Source organism: Hyaena hyaena, unplaced genomic scaffold, assembly GCF_003009895.1.
Source record: "Hyaena hyaena isolate Hyena2069 unplaced genomic scaffold, ASM300989v1 scaffold_1662, whole genome shotgun sequence".
NCBI classification, from domain to species: domain Eukaryota; kingdom Metazoa; phylum Chordata; class Mammalia; order Carnivora; family Hyaenidae; genus Hyaena; species Hyaena hyaena.
In genome coordinates this window covers 84,417-100,309 of record NW_024082299.1, presented here as the reverse complement: position 1 = coordinate 100,309, position 15,893 = coordinate 84,417, and positions in this window count along the sequence as shown.

Here is a 15,893-nt window from a genome sequence, read left to right as displayed (position 1 = left end):
TTGATTGCCAAAGGGAATGGAGCTCCAACTGGTGGTCACGATTTCGCTCAGGACATCCCACTGACCTGAAAAAAGACTGGATCTATATAAGGGGACTGACTCTTTTGGGGTGTCCCACCAAGAGAGTCATAGCAGATACAGGGAAACTGATTCTTAGGGCATCCCACCCAGTTGGGGGCAGGAGGGTCCACCAGAAGAGGGTCACTGCAAATGGCATACCACTTCCTGTTGGGGTGTCCCCTAGCACCAGGGAGAGCTAGACAGTAGTTCTGCCAGACCTGGTCAGAAAAAGTCAGGTGAGGACTTACCACTCAGATGGGTGGGAACTTGCTTGCCTAGAGATCAAAATGGTGGCTGGATCTGCAGGAACAGAGGAAAAGAGGCAGAGGCCCAAAACAGTGAGGCAGCTGAGAGCACCTAGCCTCTGGAAAGGGTCCTGACCTAGTGTGTCATGTGTGCAGAGTTGCCTTGGGCAAGCTGCTAGTTGTGCTGGACTCTGGGAGCAGACTTCAGTGGATGGAGTGAGAAAGAAGAGGAAGGGGGTTCTTCATCCTCATCATAAGGTACTGTCAGTCCTGTTCACCTATCAGCCTTTAGGCCACACCGGATGTCGCCCTGGCTGGAGGCCTTCATTGTTTGTGAGGTACTAGGGTTAAACTGCTGAAGAGCCAGAAAGAGAAAAGAGAGTGAGGGAGGAGTCCCTGCAAGGGCAAAAGGGAGATCCCTCACCCTTTGGGGCAGGCTGGTTCCTGCTTGGGGCTTTGAATGCTTACCCAAAAGTAACCTCAGAGGCAGGTCATCAGTTCCCCAAAGAGAACTAGAGTAGGTCCACTGAGAAAAGTCCAGGGAAATTCCCAGAGAATTGGGGGGAGTCCCAGACTGGCCAAAACTCCTCATGTGGGGTTCTTCCAGATGTTGGACACAAAGTCTCTCTGTGCTGGCCACCAAATATGGTGTCTCTCAATTGGATAATTGTGGAGTCCACCCAAATGTGGGACAATGATCAGGTGGAAACCAATGGCATGGAGGTGAAAGAATTCACCTGAGGCAGAAAAAAGGAGATAGAATTTATTGGACACACTGCAGGGAAGCTGTGGGCAGGTCAGCAGCAGAGAGGCTGTCTGGAAGGAGGCAGTGGGTGGGTACCATTCTTAAAGAGGGAAGCTGTGTAGGTAAGGTGACCTATGGAATGCTCCCTTTTTTGGTAACTGCGCCTAGTTGTAAGTAGCCCACTGGTTAGTTAGGACGTATCGATATTTTGAGGTGGGTTCCCTAATGGGCCTGTCTGTATTTTATTGCTCAATAAAATTTTATTGCCTAAAAGCAGCCTCTACAAATAATGCTGCAATGAAGTTGGGGGGGGGGCGCAGATATCTCTCAAAATACTTATTATATTTTCTTTGGTTATGTTTCTAGAAGTGGAATTACTGGATCATCTTGTAACCCTAAGTTCAGGCAGGGTGGAAGCAGTAGCATCCCTGTTGGTTGATGAGGGAATCACCCAATATACATTACACCTTTCACAACAGTTGCCAGTGACCTCCATACAGTAAAAGCCATGAACACTATTTAGTCACCATCTTTTTCAATTCTCTGAAGAATCAACACACTGAATTTGTAGTATGAGACCACATCTGGTTTTGTCTCACCTCCTGAGACTCTGTGTCTGACTCTTCTCCTCTTGTTGGGATTCTGCAGGACAAGGGTCTGGTTCTCTACTCTTTCTCATGCCCCCTGACATGGCTGCCAGTAGGATCAACACCTTTTGATTTTTAACTCCAGCTCAGATCTATCACCTGGCTTCCTCTTTCATTTTCACTCCAAGTCTCTCCCAGCCCACAAGCTCCAGATCCACACCAGAATAAACGCATGCCCTCTCCAAACAGCTCCTCCTTTCCTCCACCCCGCTTTCTGGAAATGATACCAGCGTGCTCCTGGCTTTTCATGCCCACCAGGTAGCTCTGTACAACTCCACTGCCACAATCATCTCTCTCCAGGATTATTGGCACCCCCTCTAGTCAGGACTCTCACACTCCCTACCACCAGCACATCAGAAAGGTGTCATTTCTTCTGTGCTTGCTCCATTAACCAAGTCCAAAGGGATGCATGAGAAAACCCCAGAATTTGTAGTGAGAAATAAAACAGAATAGACACTCATGATGAGTGCTAGGAAACAAGGGGAAACCAGAAGGTAATAAGTAAGCAAAGAGCAGGCACTGCACACCCTCTTGCCTGGACAGAGCAGGGGGCAGCTGTGTGGACAGACTTAATCCCTCCATACCTTGTGAATAATTTACTATCTCGATGCACATATTTCATAAAATACAACCAATCTTCAATCACAGCCTGCAGGCTCTAACTAATGCTGCCAGTTATTTGAGATCCTATTTCTGACCTGCAAGGGAGCATCTTGGTTTTGGCGCTCTCTACTGTGAACAGGTGGTGGTTGCAGCATTGGAAGTGAAAGACTCACCCAAGTAACAGGTAGAGAGGTTTGCTTTTTCTGGGGGTGATCACTAACAGTCATGGGGTCTGTTTACCTGGATGAGACAAAATAACAGAATTCATATTTTTCCTGATCACTAACTTAAATCAAGTCTTTTATTATGAATGCAAGCTACAGATCCTTGTAAGATTAACAGGAATTGTAACTTCATTGCTGGTAGAAACCTCAGAAGTTTTCATATCACATCATAGTTGATGTAGATACCTTGAATTACCATTTATGCCCCTTAGTATTTAGAAAATTATTGTAATTATTAGATAAGCTTCTATATCTTGTTAAGTGTGCCAATAAAGCAGCACATTTATTTCTTTTTTTTTTTTAAATATTTTTTATTTATTTCTAGGAGAGAGAGAGAGAGACAGCGTGAGCAGGGGAGGGTCAGAGAGAGAGGGGGAGTCACAGACTGAAACAGGCTCCAGGCTCTGAGCTGGCAGTCAGCACAGAGCCCGACGCGGGGCACGAACCCACTAACCGCGAGATCATGACCCAAGCGAAAGTCGGACGCTTAACCGACTACGCCACCCAGGCGCCCCATAGCAGCACATTTATTTCTATGTTGCAGATTGATTCTTAAAAATATCTTTGATTACTTTGTAATCCTATGTATTTTGTACACATAAAAACATTCTGAGAAGACATTGATAACTTTCACCAGATTTCCCAAGGGGTCCATGGCCCCCAAAGTTTTGCTTTTTGAATAAAAATTATTACTGCCTATCATCATCATCATTATTTACTTTTCACTTATTCATTTATTCAGCAAACATTTATGTGACCTGCTCATCTCTCTGGTATGTCCTGGTCTAGATCCTAAGGGTACAAAGATTCCTGCCCTCAAGGAGTTAACTCATGGACTCATGGACAAGACATCCGTTCAGATTGAGAAACAAGTAAGCAGAGGCTGAAGAGGCAGGCAGCTGCGAAGGGAGAAAGACAAGATCCCAAGAACATGGGAAGGTCAGAGTGCAGGAGTGGTATAGCATGCCAGACTCCAGGCCCAGGTGCTCTGGATTAGATATTGTCAAAAATCCAGGGCAACTCTGTGATTAATGTTAAAAAATAAATAATAGGCCACAAATGGAGTCACTTGTGCTAAGTCCTCCATTGGCAAATGAAGACTTAATACTTACACTAAACCTAGTTTCATTCCTACAGGAATATAACCTTTAGCCAGTCAATCTGGAATTACCTGGTCAGCATTACTGAGATAATTTGCCTGATAGACCTCTGACTTCCCTCAAAGGAAGGTGACTCTGTCTGAAACAATATGTCCTTTGATAGAAACTTCCTTTTTCTACCACCTTCTGCCTATAAAAGCTTTCCATTTTGTACAGTTCCTCAGAGCTTCTTTCTATATGCTAAGATGGGGTGCTGCCCACTTCATGAATTGTGGAATAAAACGAATAAATTTTCAAAAATTGTTAAAAATGTTTTTTTATTTATTTCTGACAGAGAGAGAGAGAGAGAGAGAGAGAGAGAGAGAGAGACAGCGTGAGCAGGGAGGGTCAAAGAGAGAGGGAGACACAGAATCTGAAGCAGGCTCCAGGCTCTGAGCTAGCTGTCAGCACAGAGCCGGATGTAGGGCTTGATCTCACGAACCACAAGATCATGACCTGAGCTGAAGTGGGACGCTGAACTGACTGAGCCACCCAGGCACCCCAAAACCAATAAATTTTCAAATTTACTATGTTGAATTTTGTTTTTTTGTTTTAAATATCTTTATTTCTAGGAGAGAGAGAGAGAGTGAGCAGGGGAGGGTCAGAGAGAGAGGGAGATACAGACTCTGAAATAGGCTCCAGGCTCTGAGCTGGCAGTCAGCACAGAGCCCGACGCGGGGCTCGAACCCACGAACCACGAGATCATGACCTAAGCGAAAGTCGGACGCTTAACCGACTAAGCCACCCAGGCGCCCCATTGTTTTTTGACATTGGATATTCCAATAAATCTTATGTGTAGAGAAGGTAGACTAGAGTGAAGATGAAACAAAGAGGGAACAATCACTCATTTTGGCCAAGAGAGGGAGCGTTTGGTCTTTTGTGAGTGTCACTGGAACCTTGTTTTGTCTGTGCTTAGACAGAATTAAAAATGGCTTCACTTTGTTTCATTTTATCACGGTCTCAGAATAATCTTGCCTAAGATTGGTATTCGGTAGACTTATGTCTAATAGAACAATATGGCCTAGCTGTGAGTGCCTGGCTAGCTTTTGAATGTTAGGGCTTCTGGTGTGTGTGTGTGTGTGTGTGTGTGTGTGTAATTTCTCAGAAAGTTTTCATGGTCCCTTTTTACCCTCTGTTTTCAATGTCCTAGATTTCCAGGGATAGCCTCAATGTGAAATATTTTCCTCTTTGTCTCATAGGCCAGAATGAATGTGCTGGTCTTTTAACCTAACCAATGTGAGTTTGCTTCTTGATGAGCCAGAAACTGCACCAGTTTGAGTTGTCATAAAGGAAACTTTATTTGCAGCAAATAAGGAGATCACAGGGAATAGTTTCTAAACCCAGGACTCCCTGAGCAAGGGTGGATGGATTCCTTTTATTTAAGGTTAGGATGAATATTTGGATAGGGAAGCCTGTCATAGTGTGTAGAGGTGGGCATAAGGTCGTGGTTCCTTAAGGAAACATACCTATACATATATTGTATGTTATGTAAATGAGGCTTGAGCTCCTCCTTGGGTGAAGATTTTATTATTATAATGAGGTAAAGGTTACTGTTGGTCATTCTCGAGGTCATTCTGTGTAGGCAAGAGTCAGGGGTTAAGCTCAAACTGGTCTGGGTTATCTGGGCCAGGGCGGTCACTATTGGTTGAGGGGCGGTTTCACTTTCCATTTGCCTGAGTTGAGAGGTAAGCTAGAAAGAAGAGCTTAAGGAAAAATGTGAGACAAAGGCCCATGAGTACAAGTGGGTGGGCAGCAAAGGTCATATATTGGGTTCTAGCTGGAGACAGTATTTGGGTCTAAAAATTTTTATACTATAGAAAATTCCTGATGCTGGCAATGAGAAACAATGAAATCTGGCCATGTGTAGCAACATGGATGGACCTTGAGGGTGTTATGCTGAGCGAAATAAGTCAGGCAGAGAAGGACAAATACCATATGTTTGCACGTATAGGAGGATTAGGAGGAACTTGACGGAGGACCAAGGGGGAGAAGAAGGGCGGAAATGGTGGGGGAAAGGGAGAGAGGCAAACCATGAGAGACTCTTGAATGCTGACAAAAACTGAGGACTGATGGATGTGGGGGGGAGGGGGGGATGGGCATGAAGGAGGGCACTTTGGGGATGAGCACTGAGTGTTATGTAGAAACTAATTTGACAATAAACTATTTGTAAAAAAAAAAAAAAAGAAAATTCCTGATGCTTTTCTACACTAGCTGCTATTTATTTAAGCCCCTCCTACATGCCAGACATTCACAAAAAAACATTTAAAATTTTTTTAATGTTTTATTTATTTCTAGGAGAGAGAGAGAGACAGCGTGAGCAGAGGAAGGTCAGAGAGAGAGGGAGTCACAGACTGAAACAGGCTCCAGGCTCTGAGCTGGCAGGCAGCACAGAGCCCGACGCGGGGCTCAAACCCACGAACCTCAAGATCATGACCTAAGCGAAAGTCGGACGCTTAACCGACTAAGCCACCCAGGCGCCCCTCACAAAAAAACATTTAAACTCTAATCTTAACAAAAACCCCATTAGCAGGCATAGTTTCCTTATTGTACCCTTGATAAAAGTATTAAGTAACTTCATAACGGCTAAGAAGTGACATAAGTAGACTAGTATTCAAGCCCTAGTGTTCTGACTCCAAAACTCAAGTAGTTTTCACCATTAGCTTTTCTGTAGGTTTGAGCCCCAAAGACTTGGTTGCATGCTGACAAATCAGAATTTCTCAACTGCAACGCGAAGTCTCACTAACCCCCATCACCCTTCTCCTAAGTAGATCTAGGCTGAATAGTATATCTAGGTGCATCCAGTGTCCATCTAGATACAGCCTGATTTAAATGAGTGCTTTACACTTCTGAGGCCCTTCCAATCTTGGGAAACACCCTTGCCCTTGTTAAAAGCAGAACAACAGGCCCAAAATAGAGTCACTTATGCTAAGCCTCAATCACTGAAGTGAGATTTAATTTTAGTTTGGGCTCTCTCAGAAATGGAATTTAAAAATTTTGTTGTTGTTGTTTATTTATTTTTGAGACACAAAGAGACAGAGCATGAGTGGGGCAGAGAGAGAGGGAGACAGAATATGAAACAGGCTCTGGGCTCCGAGCTGTCAGCACAGAACCTGATGCAGGGCTTGAACTCACAAACCGCGAGATCATCACTTGAAGTGAAGTCAGGTGCTTAACCAGACACCCCAGAAATGGAATTTTAAATCAGCCAATCAGGAATTACTTGATCAGCACTAGTTAAGTAATTTGCCTGAGAGACCCCCTGCCATCTCCTAAAGCAAAGTGACCTTGCCATAACCAACTCACTTTTTTTGCTTAGCATAGCTTCCTTATTCCTCTCTCCTTGGCCTACAAATGCCTTTCACTTTGGATGGCTCTTCAGAGCTCCTTTCCATTCACTAGATTGAATGCTACCCAATTCATGAATCTTTGATGAATAAAGACAGTAAGATCTTGAATTTTGTTTTTGATCATGCTTAATAAAGACCACCCTTTGTCAAGCACTCAAGAAGCCCATCTGTTTTCTTCACACCCTTTGACTTGGTTCATCCTGGGACACGGAAACTGAAGGGACCCCATGAGGGATAAAAAGTCATTTTTTCCTTCACTGCTTTTCAGTTTCTATTCTTGCTAGGGCCTGTACCCTGACCCCACTACTACTCTACATACGTCTTGTGATGCAAATAGCATATGTCCTCCTTATAAGGGACAGAGATAATGGTGTCTTTGGAATCTTCTAGCACATATATAACATCTAAGGAGTGATGGGGCAGTGTCTTCATAAACATTCTCCAAGACTGTGACTCCAAACACCCCAACACCAAGATCCCTGGCTTCAGGGAATGAGTATTTTTATTTACTTATTTTAAAGTTTATTTTTGAGAGAGAGAGAGAGAGAGAGTGTGTGTGTGTGTGTGTGTGTGTGTGTGTGTGTGTATGAGCATGGAGGAGGCAGAGAGAGAGAATCCCAAGCAGGTTCCACGCTGTCAGTGCAGAGCCTGACTTGGGGTTTAACTCAGAAACGAAACCATGAGATCATGACCTAAGCCAAAATCAAGAGTTGAACACAACTGACTGAGCCACTCAGACATTCTGAGAATGAGTGACTTATGAAGGACACCTGGACTCAGTCCTTGTTCTGACCAGTTCTTGGATGCCTAAAAGGACATGTGCACCACACCACAATCCCCAGTAAAAACCCCAGACCCCAAGCAAAAATGAGACTCATGTTCATTTCCTTTCCTAGTCTTCCAGACACCCTGTCCAGATCTCTTTCTTTTTTCCTTTATGTTCTCTTTCTCTTTCTATGTATATCTTGAATAAACTCTGCTTTCACCTCCCCTGGCTCACCTTTGATTCCCATCCTTTGCAAAGGCAAGGACCCTCTTGGCTAATCCTGTAGGGTCTCACTGTACATCAAACCCACTGCTGGCATCAAACCCACTTAACTATCACCACAGCCCTAGAAAGTAAATTCTATTAGCTCCAGTTTATAGATGAACAGACTGGGTCAGGAAGAGGTTAAGGCCATGTAGGAAGTGAATGAGAGGATATGATCAGCAGATGCCAGGCACCAGAGCCCCTCAACAGCACACACTCTGCAACAGCATTCACAATACTGATTATCAGGCGTCATTACTGGAATCATCAGTCATTACCTACGAGGTTGTACTGTGCTTTACTGTGAAGATACCCAAGCTCAGAGCAGTTATGTAATTCTGCTTGAGTCTCAGGATGTGTTTTGGACCCAAGCCAGACGGCAGGCTCATGACCCAATGCCACCTGGGATGTGTCCCATGGAACCTCACACTTGACTCGTAGGTTGTGCCCCAACCAAATAGGCCATGAGGCAAAGATTTGTGTGCAGGAAGTCTGTACTTGGGGAGTGCTCCTGGGATCAACACAAGTAAGGGTGGCAGGCAGGCAGGAATGAGCAGAGGGAGAAAGTGAGCTGCATGCAGTTGCTACTGAGGTCTCAGCTGTTTCATGAGGAACTGTGGAACTGGGAGGAATGTCCCAGTTGAGGTGAGGTGAGGCTGAGGTGAGTGGGCCAGGCATCAGTCTGTCTTCGGATTCTGAGTAACCGTGGGTGAGGCAGCACCCTTCACCTTGGCAATTCCTGCAAAGGGCCTCAGCTTGCAGACGATGGCTGACCATAAAGAAAAACGTGTTCAGTGGCTTGATCACTCCACCCTTTCACCTCACCAGCCCACAGGCAGTGTTAGACCTGAACAAGGAAGTATAAAGCAGGTGCTGGCCACACCCTCTGAGCCACCCTCCAGAGTTACAGCCACACCTTCAGAACCACCTCTAAGTGCTAACAGAGCAGGAAAGGCCTAGCCACAGAGCTGGCTCAAAAGCCACAAGGGGACTTACAAGAGCTGAGCAAATGCACGAAGGGTGCAACTGCAACTTGCCCTTAAGTACTCTTAAGGTCACCACAAAGCTCATTAAAAGCCCATAAATATGCAATACATAAATATATACAATTATAACAGAATGCATCATGGGAAGGTGCATGTGCAGGCCAAAATGTTATATATCTACCAGCAGTTAATAAAAAATGTCAATCACTGGACTTCAAGGTGTATTACAAAGCTGTAATCATCAAGACAGTATGTTACTGGCACAAAAACACACCCGGCTCAATGGAACAGAATAGAGAACCCAGAAATGGACCCACAAACATATGGCCAATTCATCTTTTTTTAAAAAAAAATTTAATAGTTTATTGTCAAGTTGGTTTCCATATAAAACCCCATGCTCATCCCCACAAGTGCCCTCCTCCATTCCCATCACCCCCCTTCCCCTCTCCTCCATGCCCATCAGCCCTCAGTTTGTTCTCAGCATTCAAAAGTCTCTCATGGTTTGCCTCCCTCCCTCTCCCCCGCTATTTTTCCCCTTCTTCTCCCCCAGGGTCTTCCGTTAAGTTCCTCCTAACTTTCCTATACATGCAAACATATGGTATCTGTCCTCTGCCTGACTTATTTTGCTCAGCATAACATTCTCGAGTTCCATCCATGTTGCTACACATTGGCCAATTCATCTTTGACAAAGCAAGGAAGAATATTCAATGGAATAAAGACAGTCTCTTCAGCAAGTGGTGCTGGGAAAACCGGACAGTGACATGCAGAAAAATAAACGTGGACCACTTTCTTACACCATACACAAAAATAAACTCAGAATGGATGAATGACCTAAATGTAATACAGGAAGCCATCAAAATCCTTGAGGAGAAAGCAGGCAAGAATCTCTTTGACCTCACCCACAGCAACTTCTTACTCAACATGTTTCTGGAGGCAAGGGAAACAAAAGCAAAAATGAATTATTGGGACCTCATCAAAATAAAATCCTTCTGCACAGTGAAGGAAACCATCAGCAAAACTAAAAGGCAACCAATGGAATTGGAGAAGATATTTGCAAACGATATATCAGTTAAAGGGTTGTTATCCAAAATCTATAAAGAACTTATCAAACTCAACACCCAAAAAAACAAATAATCTGATGAAGAAATGGACAAAAGATGTGAATAGACACTTCTCCAGAGAAGACATCCACATGGCCAAATGACACATGAAAAAATGCTCATCACTCATCATCAGGGAAATACAAATCAAAACCACAATGCGATACCACCTCACACCTGTCAAAATGGCTAACATTAACAACTCAGGCAACAAAGATACTGGTGAGGATGTGGAGAGAGGAATGCTTTTGCACTGTTGGTGGGAATGCAAACTGGTGCGGCCACTCTGTAAAACAGTATGGAGGTTCATCAAAAAATTAAAAGTAGACCTACCCTATGACCCAGCAATTGCACTACTAGGTATTTATCCAAGGGATACAGGTATGCTGTTTTGAAGAGACACATGCACCCCAATGTTTATATTAGCACTATCAATAAAGCCAAAGTATGGAAAGAGCTCAAATGTCCATCAATGGATGAATGAATAAAGAAGATGTTATATATATATGTGTATATACATATATATGTATATATATACACACACACACACCACATTGGATGTGAAGTTTAATTAACTAACTAATTAATTAATTAATTAAAATACTTCAAAACAAATGTCAGTCAAAGCCAAATTTCCATGCACATAAAGCAGACTTAAAATAATGAAACAAGAGCTTCTTGGGGCCATTGCCACTCTTGCTCTGGCAGTGGCCCACTTTCATTCTTGAAACTGTACTATATTTATCTACTCAATAAACTCTCCCCATTCTGGTCTCAGGTCTCGGATTCTTTGGAGCATCTGGGACAAGAACCAGGTAGCCCACTAACAGGCAGTTCTCTTGAGTTTTCTTTATCAGAGGAACTTACTTCTACCTAATCTTTGAGAACTCTGAGATCTCACCTGTCTGAGCCTTCCCTCTCCTGCAATACTTCCTCCCTTTGTTACAATGGTCCTTTTGAAGAAAGTCTCTCCTTACCTCAGTCAAGTGTTGGGGCACCTGGGTGGCTCAGTTGGTTAAAGCCTTAGACTTTGGCTCAGGTCATGATCTCACAGCTTGTGGGTTCAAGCCCTGCGTGGGGCTCTGTGTGATAGCTTGGAGCCTGGAGCCTGCTTTGGGTCCTGTGTCTCCCTCTCTCTCTGCCCCTTCCCCACTTGCACTCTGTGTCTCAAAAATAAATAAATATTAAAAATTTTTTAAAAATAAAATATGTGTTGTATTTGACAGTAAATTTGTACAATGTAGTATGATGCACTATTCACAGTGAAAAACTACTACAAACTGCACACTACAACATGGATGGGTCTCACAGGCATAATGTTGAGAGAAAGATGTCAGTCACTTGAAAATACCACATCCTACACCTAAACCTCAGACAGGCAAAACTCATCTATGGTATGGGAATTCAAGCTGGGGTGACATTCGGGTATAGACTGGCCGGCAGGATAGGCATGAGGGGTCTGTGATATTAGTAATGTTATTTCTCCATATGAGTTTGGTTACATCACGCATTCCCTTTGTGAAAATTCATTGAGCTGTGCACTTAGGATTTGTGTACTTTTCTGAATGTGTTAGGCTTCAATAAAAGTTTATAAACAACAAACCAAAGACAAACAACCTAATACACTGTGTACTGGACACCCAGGTAGTAGCCTTCACGTCATGTCTCAGAACTGCTAGGGGAGAGAGAACTGTCCTATGTAACTGTAATCTGAGAGCAGGCATGGGCAATTCTTATTCCATTTGAGGAGAGCATGGACTTTGGCCAGAACTAAGAGAAGGGCATTTCATTTGAGAGATACAAAGTAGGGGAAAGCAGGATGGGTGGCTCAGGTTGATAGAAAAACCATCTTCAAATATTTTGTAGGTTGGGGAGAGTGTTGCAGGCCTGGATGGTGGCAGAGGGGCCAAAAAAGGAAGGTCTCCAGTGTCTCTTACACTGAATTTTACCTGATGCAATGTTCCTGGAAAACAACAACAATTAAGAAATCCTCCCAGAGAACTAGCCTTCCCCATGTGACTTGAGATGATCTTATGTAAGTATGAACAAGGTTGACCCAGAGTCAGAAACGACTAGCTGAACTGACCAATCTGGACAAAATGTCTGTTAAATTGAGTTGACTAAACTTTAGCCAGGTTCCTCCCTCCCCACAGGCCCCCAGTCCTTGACCATCCTCAGGCAAACTTTGAAATGTCCCTTCCCCAGAATCAACATCTCCTGATGAAGTGTCCTGTTGTGTCAACTCATCCCATCTCCATACCCAGCACCTCCTCAGTGCTCATCCTCCAGCCCCTACCTCATTCCCAATTCTATCTAGTCTTATCTACTCCTGCCTATGAAAGAAGAGCCCTCAACAAAGTAGGAGTAGAAGGGCAATATCTCAGCCTGATGAAGTGCAGCAACAAAAGATCTACAGCAAACTTCATACTTATGGTGAAAGACCAAATGTTCCCTCTAAATTTTGGAACAAGACAAGGATATCTTCAACATTTCTTTTCAACATAATACTGTAGGTGAGAAAAAGAAGTTGAAGGTATCAGGTTGGAAATGAAGAAATAAAGAAATAAAAAAGTCTTCTTTTTAAGTTTTAATTTATTTTTTTATCTGTATGGAAATCTATTTATTTATTTAATTTATTTTTTCTTAAATAGTTTATTGTCAGGTTGGTTTCCAGTTAGGTTTTAAACTAAATTTCAACTAGTTAACACAGTGTTACATTAGTTTCAGGTGTACAATGTAGTAATTCAACACTTCCGTACATCACCCAGAGCTCATCACGACAAGTGCACTCTTTAATTCCCATCACCTATTTCATCCATCCCCCCACCCCCCACCTCTTGTAACTGTTAGCTTATTCTCCAGGGTTAAGAGTCTGTTTCTTGGTTTGCCTCTCTCTCTGTTTTTTTTTTTCTTTTGCTCATTTATTTTGTTTCTTAAATTCCACATATGAGTGAAGTGATATGGCATTTACCTTTCTCTGACTTATTTTGCTCGGCATTAGGCATTATACTCTCTAGCTCCTTCCATGTCATTGCAAATGTCAAGCTTTCATTCTTATTAATGGCTGAGTAATATTCCATTATATCTATCTATATCTATCTATCTATCTATCTATCTATCTATCTATCTATCATCTCACTTCTTTATCCATTCATCAGTCAATGGGTCAATGGACACTTGGGCTATTTCCATAATTTGGTTATTGTTGATAATGCTGCTATAAACTACCCTATGATTCAGAAATTGCACTACTAGATATTTACCCAAATACTAATTCAAAGGGATACATGCACCCTGACATTTATAAAACAGTGTTTATTAGCAGACAGTATGCTCTTGCATGTATAAATCCTAAGGAATCTTTTTTAAAACACACATACAAAAACCTGTATTACAAATAATAAATGAGTTCAGCAAGATTTCAGAACATAAGATCAATATACAAAATCAATTGGATTTCTTTATACTACCAATAAGCAATTCAAGAATGAAATTGGAGAATCTATCCAATTCACAATAGCATCAAAAAGAAAAAAGATACTTAAGAATAAATATAAACAAAGAAGTGCAAGCCTTGTGCTCTGAAAACTACAAAACATTGAGATAAAGGTCTACAAAATGGAGAGACAGTCCATTTTCATGGAGTGGAAGAGTCTATTTTTACGAAGGCATTTCTCCCCAAATTGTTCTAGAGATTCATCACAACTGCTATTAAAATCCCAGAAGACTTTTCTGTAGAAATTGACCACTCATTTGAAAAATGATATAGGAATGCAATAGACTGAGATTAGCCAAAACATCTTCGAAACAGAACAAAGAGTATGACTTGATTTCAACATTTTTCATGAAGCTTAGTAGTCAAGATGGGTGTTATTGGCATAAAGAAAGACATGTAATAGAAAGTCCAGAAACAGATCTTACACTTATGGTAAATTGATTTTCTTCCCTTGATATTTTAACATATTTTTTAAATTTATGTAATCACTACCCACATCAACAAATAGATCATTACTAGCAGATCAGAGGTTTCTCTTGTGTTCCCTCTCAGTCAATACCCTGCTATCCTCACATGTTCTCACAATCCTGATTTCTAACACCTAGAATAGTTTTTGAGCTTTACATAAACAGAATCATCTAGTATGTATTCTTTGGTGTTTGAATTACTTCCCTTAATTTTATATCTTTTTGGGGATTTATTCATGTTTTTAAGTGCAATAGTATGTTTTCTTTGCTGCATTTTTTTTATTAAGAGAAAATTTCATGGATCATAAAATTCACCTTTTAAAAGTGTACAGCTCAGTTGTTTTTAGTATATTCCATGTATAGTTTGTTTTTAGTATATTCATAACATTGCACAACATCACCACTATTAAATTCCAGAACATTTTCATCACTCCAAAAAGATACCCTGTCACCCTTCCCATTAGCAGACACTCCCCACTCCCTCCCCCCACCTAGTCTCTGGCAACCACTAGTGGACTTTCTGTTTCTATGGATTTGCCTCTTCTGGACATTTCATATAAGTAGGATCATAAAATATATGCCTTTATGTCTGGCTTGTTTCACTTGGCATAATGTTTTTGAGAATTATTCAAATTGTACTATGTATCAGTTCAGTTCTTTTCATGGCTTTATAATATATCACTGTATGTATATACTGTCACATTTTGTTTATTGATTCTCTTTTTAACTATTATGAATACTGCTACTATGAACATTTTTGTACAAGTTTTTAGGTGAACATATGTTTTCCATTTTGGGGGTATATGCCTAGATGTGGAGTTGTTGGCTATAGTATAGTTTGGTATAGTATAGACTCTATGTTTGACATTTTGGTATAGCAAAGTTAAGTTTACAACCTAGCAATTCCACTCCTACCATTTATTTATGTGAGATTTCCAGAAAAGGCACATTCATAGAGTGAATAGATAGATAGCAGTAAGTAGTGTCTGAGCCTGAGGGAGAAAGCCTGGATTGACTGCAAATGGACATGCAGGAAACATTTATGGTAATAGAACTGTAGAAGAATGGATTCAGATAATGGTTGCAGAACTCTAAACATTGACTAAAAGACCATTAAACTGTACACTTAACAATGAGTGAATATTTTTAAAATTATAAAGTAATTTCTACACCCAACGCAGATCTCAGACCTACAACGCTGAGATGAAGAGTCACATGCTCCACCAATTGAGTCAGCCCAGTGACCCAACAATGAGTAAATTTTTATTGCATGCAAGTTACACCTCAATAAAACTGTTATGAAATGCTAAAACAAAACAGAAAAATCAAACTACAACAAGGAAACAGTTGTTTCTCAGGGAATGGTACAGGTGACAATTGTAGTGAGCAAAATGATTTCAGTGATGCAAAAATCTGTTAATGTAATGCTTTAATGTAGTTTAGAAGATATGTAGCTTACATCTTGAAAATTGAACTTATTGGTAGTACTGCTTGTGAGGAAGCTAAAGTGATTATATAGATAATAAAGATATAAGTAAATTTAACAAAATCCCAGTTAAATGAAAGAAGTGAGTGGCCATCACAAGACTGGAGAAGTTGAATGCGGGTGATGGAAGTCACCCAATCCAAAATTGCCAAGGTAGAAAACTTGCCATTGGATAAATTTAAGAAAGGAAAATGCATGTCATAGAAATGAAGTGTGGGGGCTCCTGGGTGGCTTAGGCGGTTAAGCGTTCGACTTTCGCTTAGGTCATGATCTCGCGGTTCGTGGATTCGAGCCCCGCGTCGGGCTCTGTGCTGACTG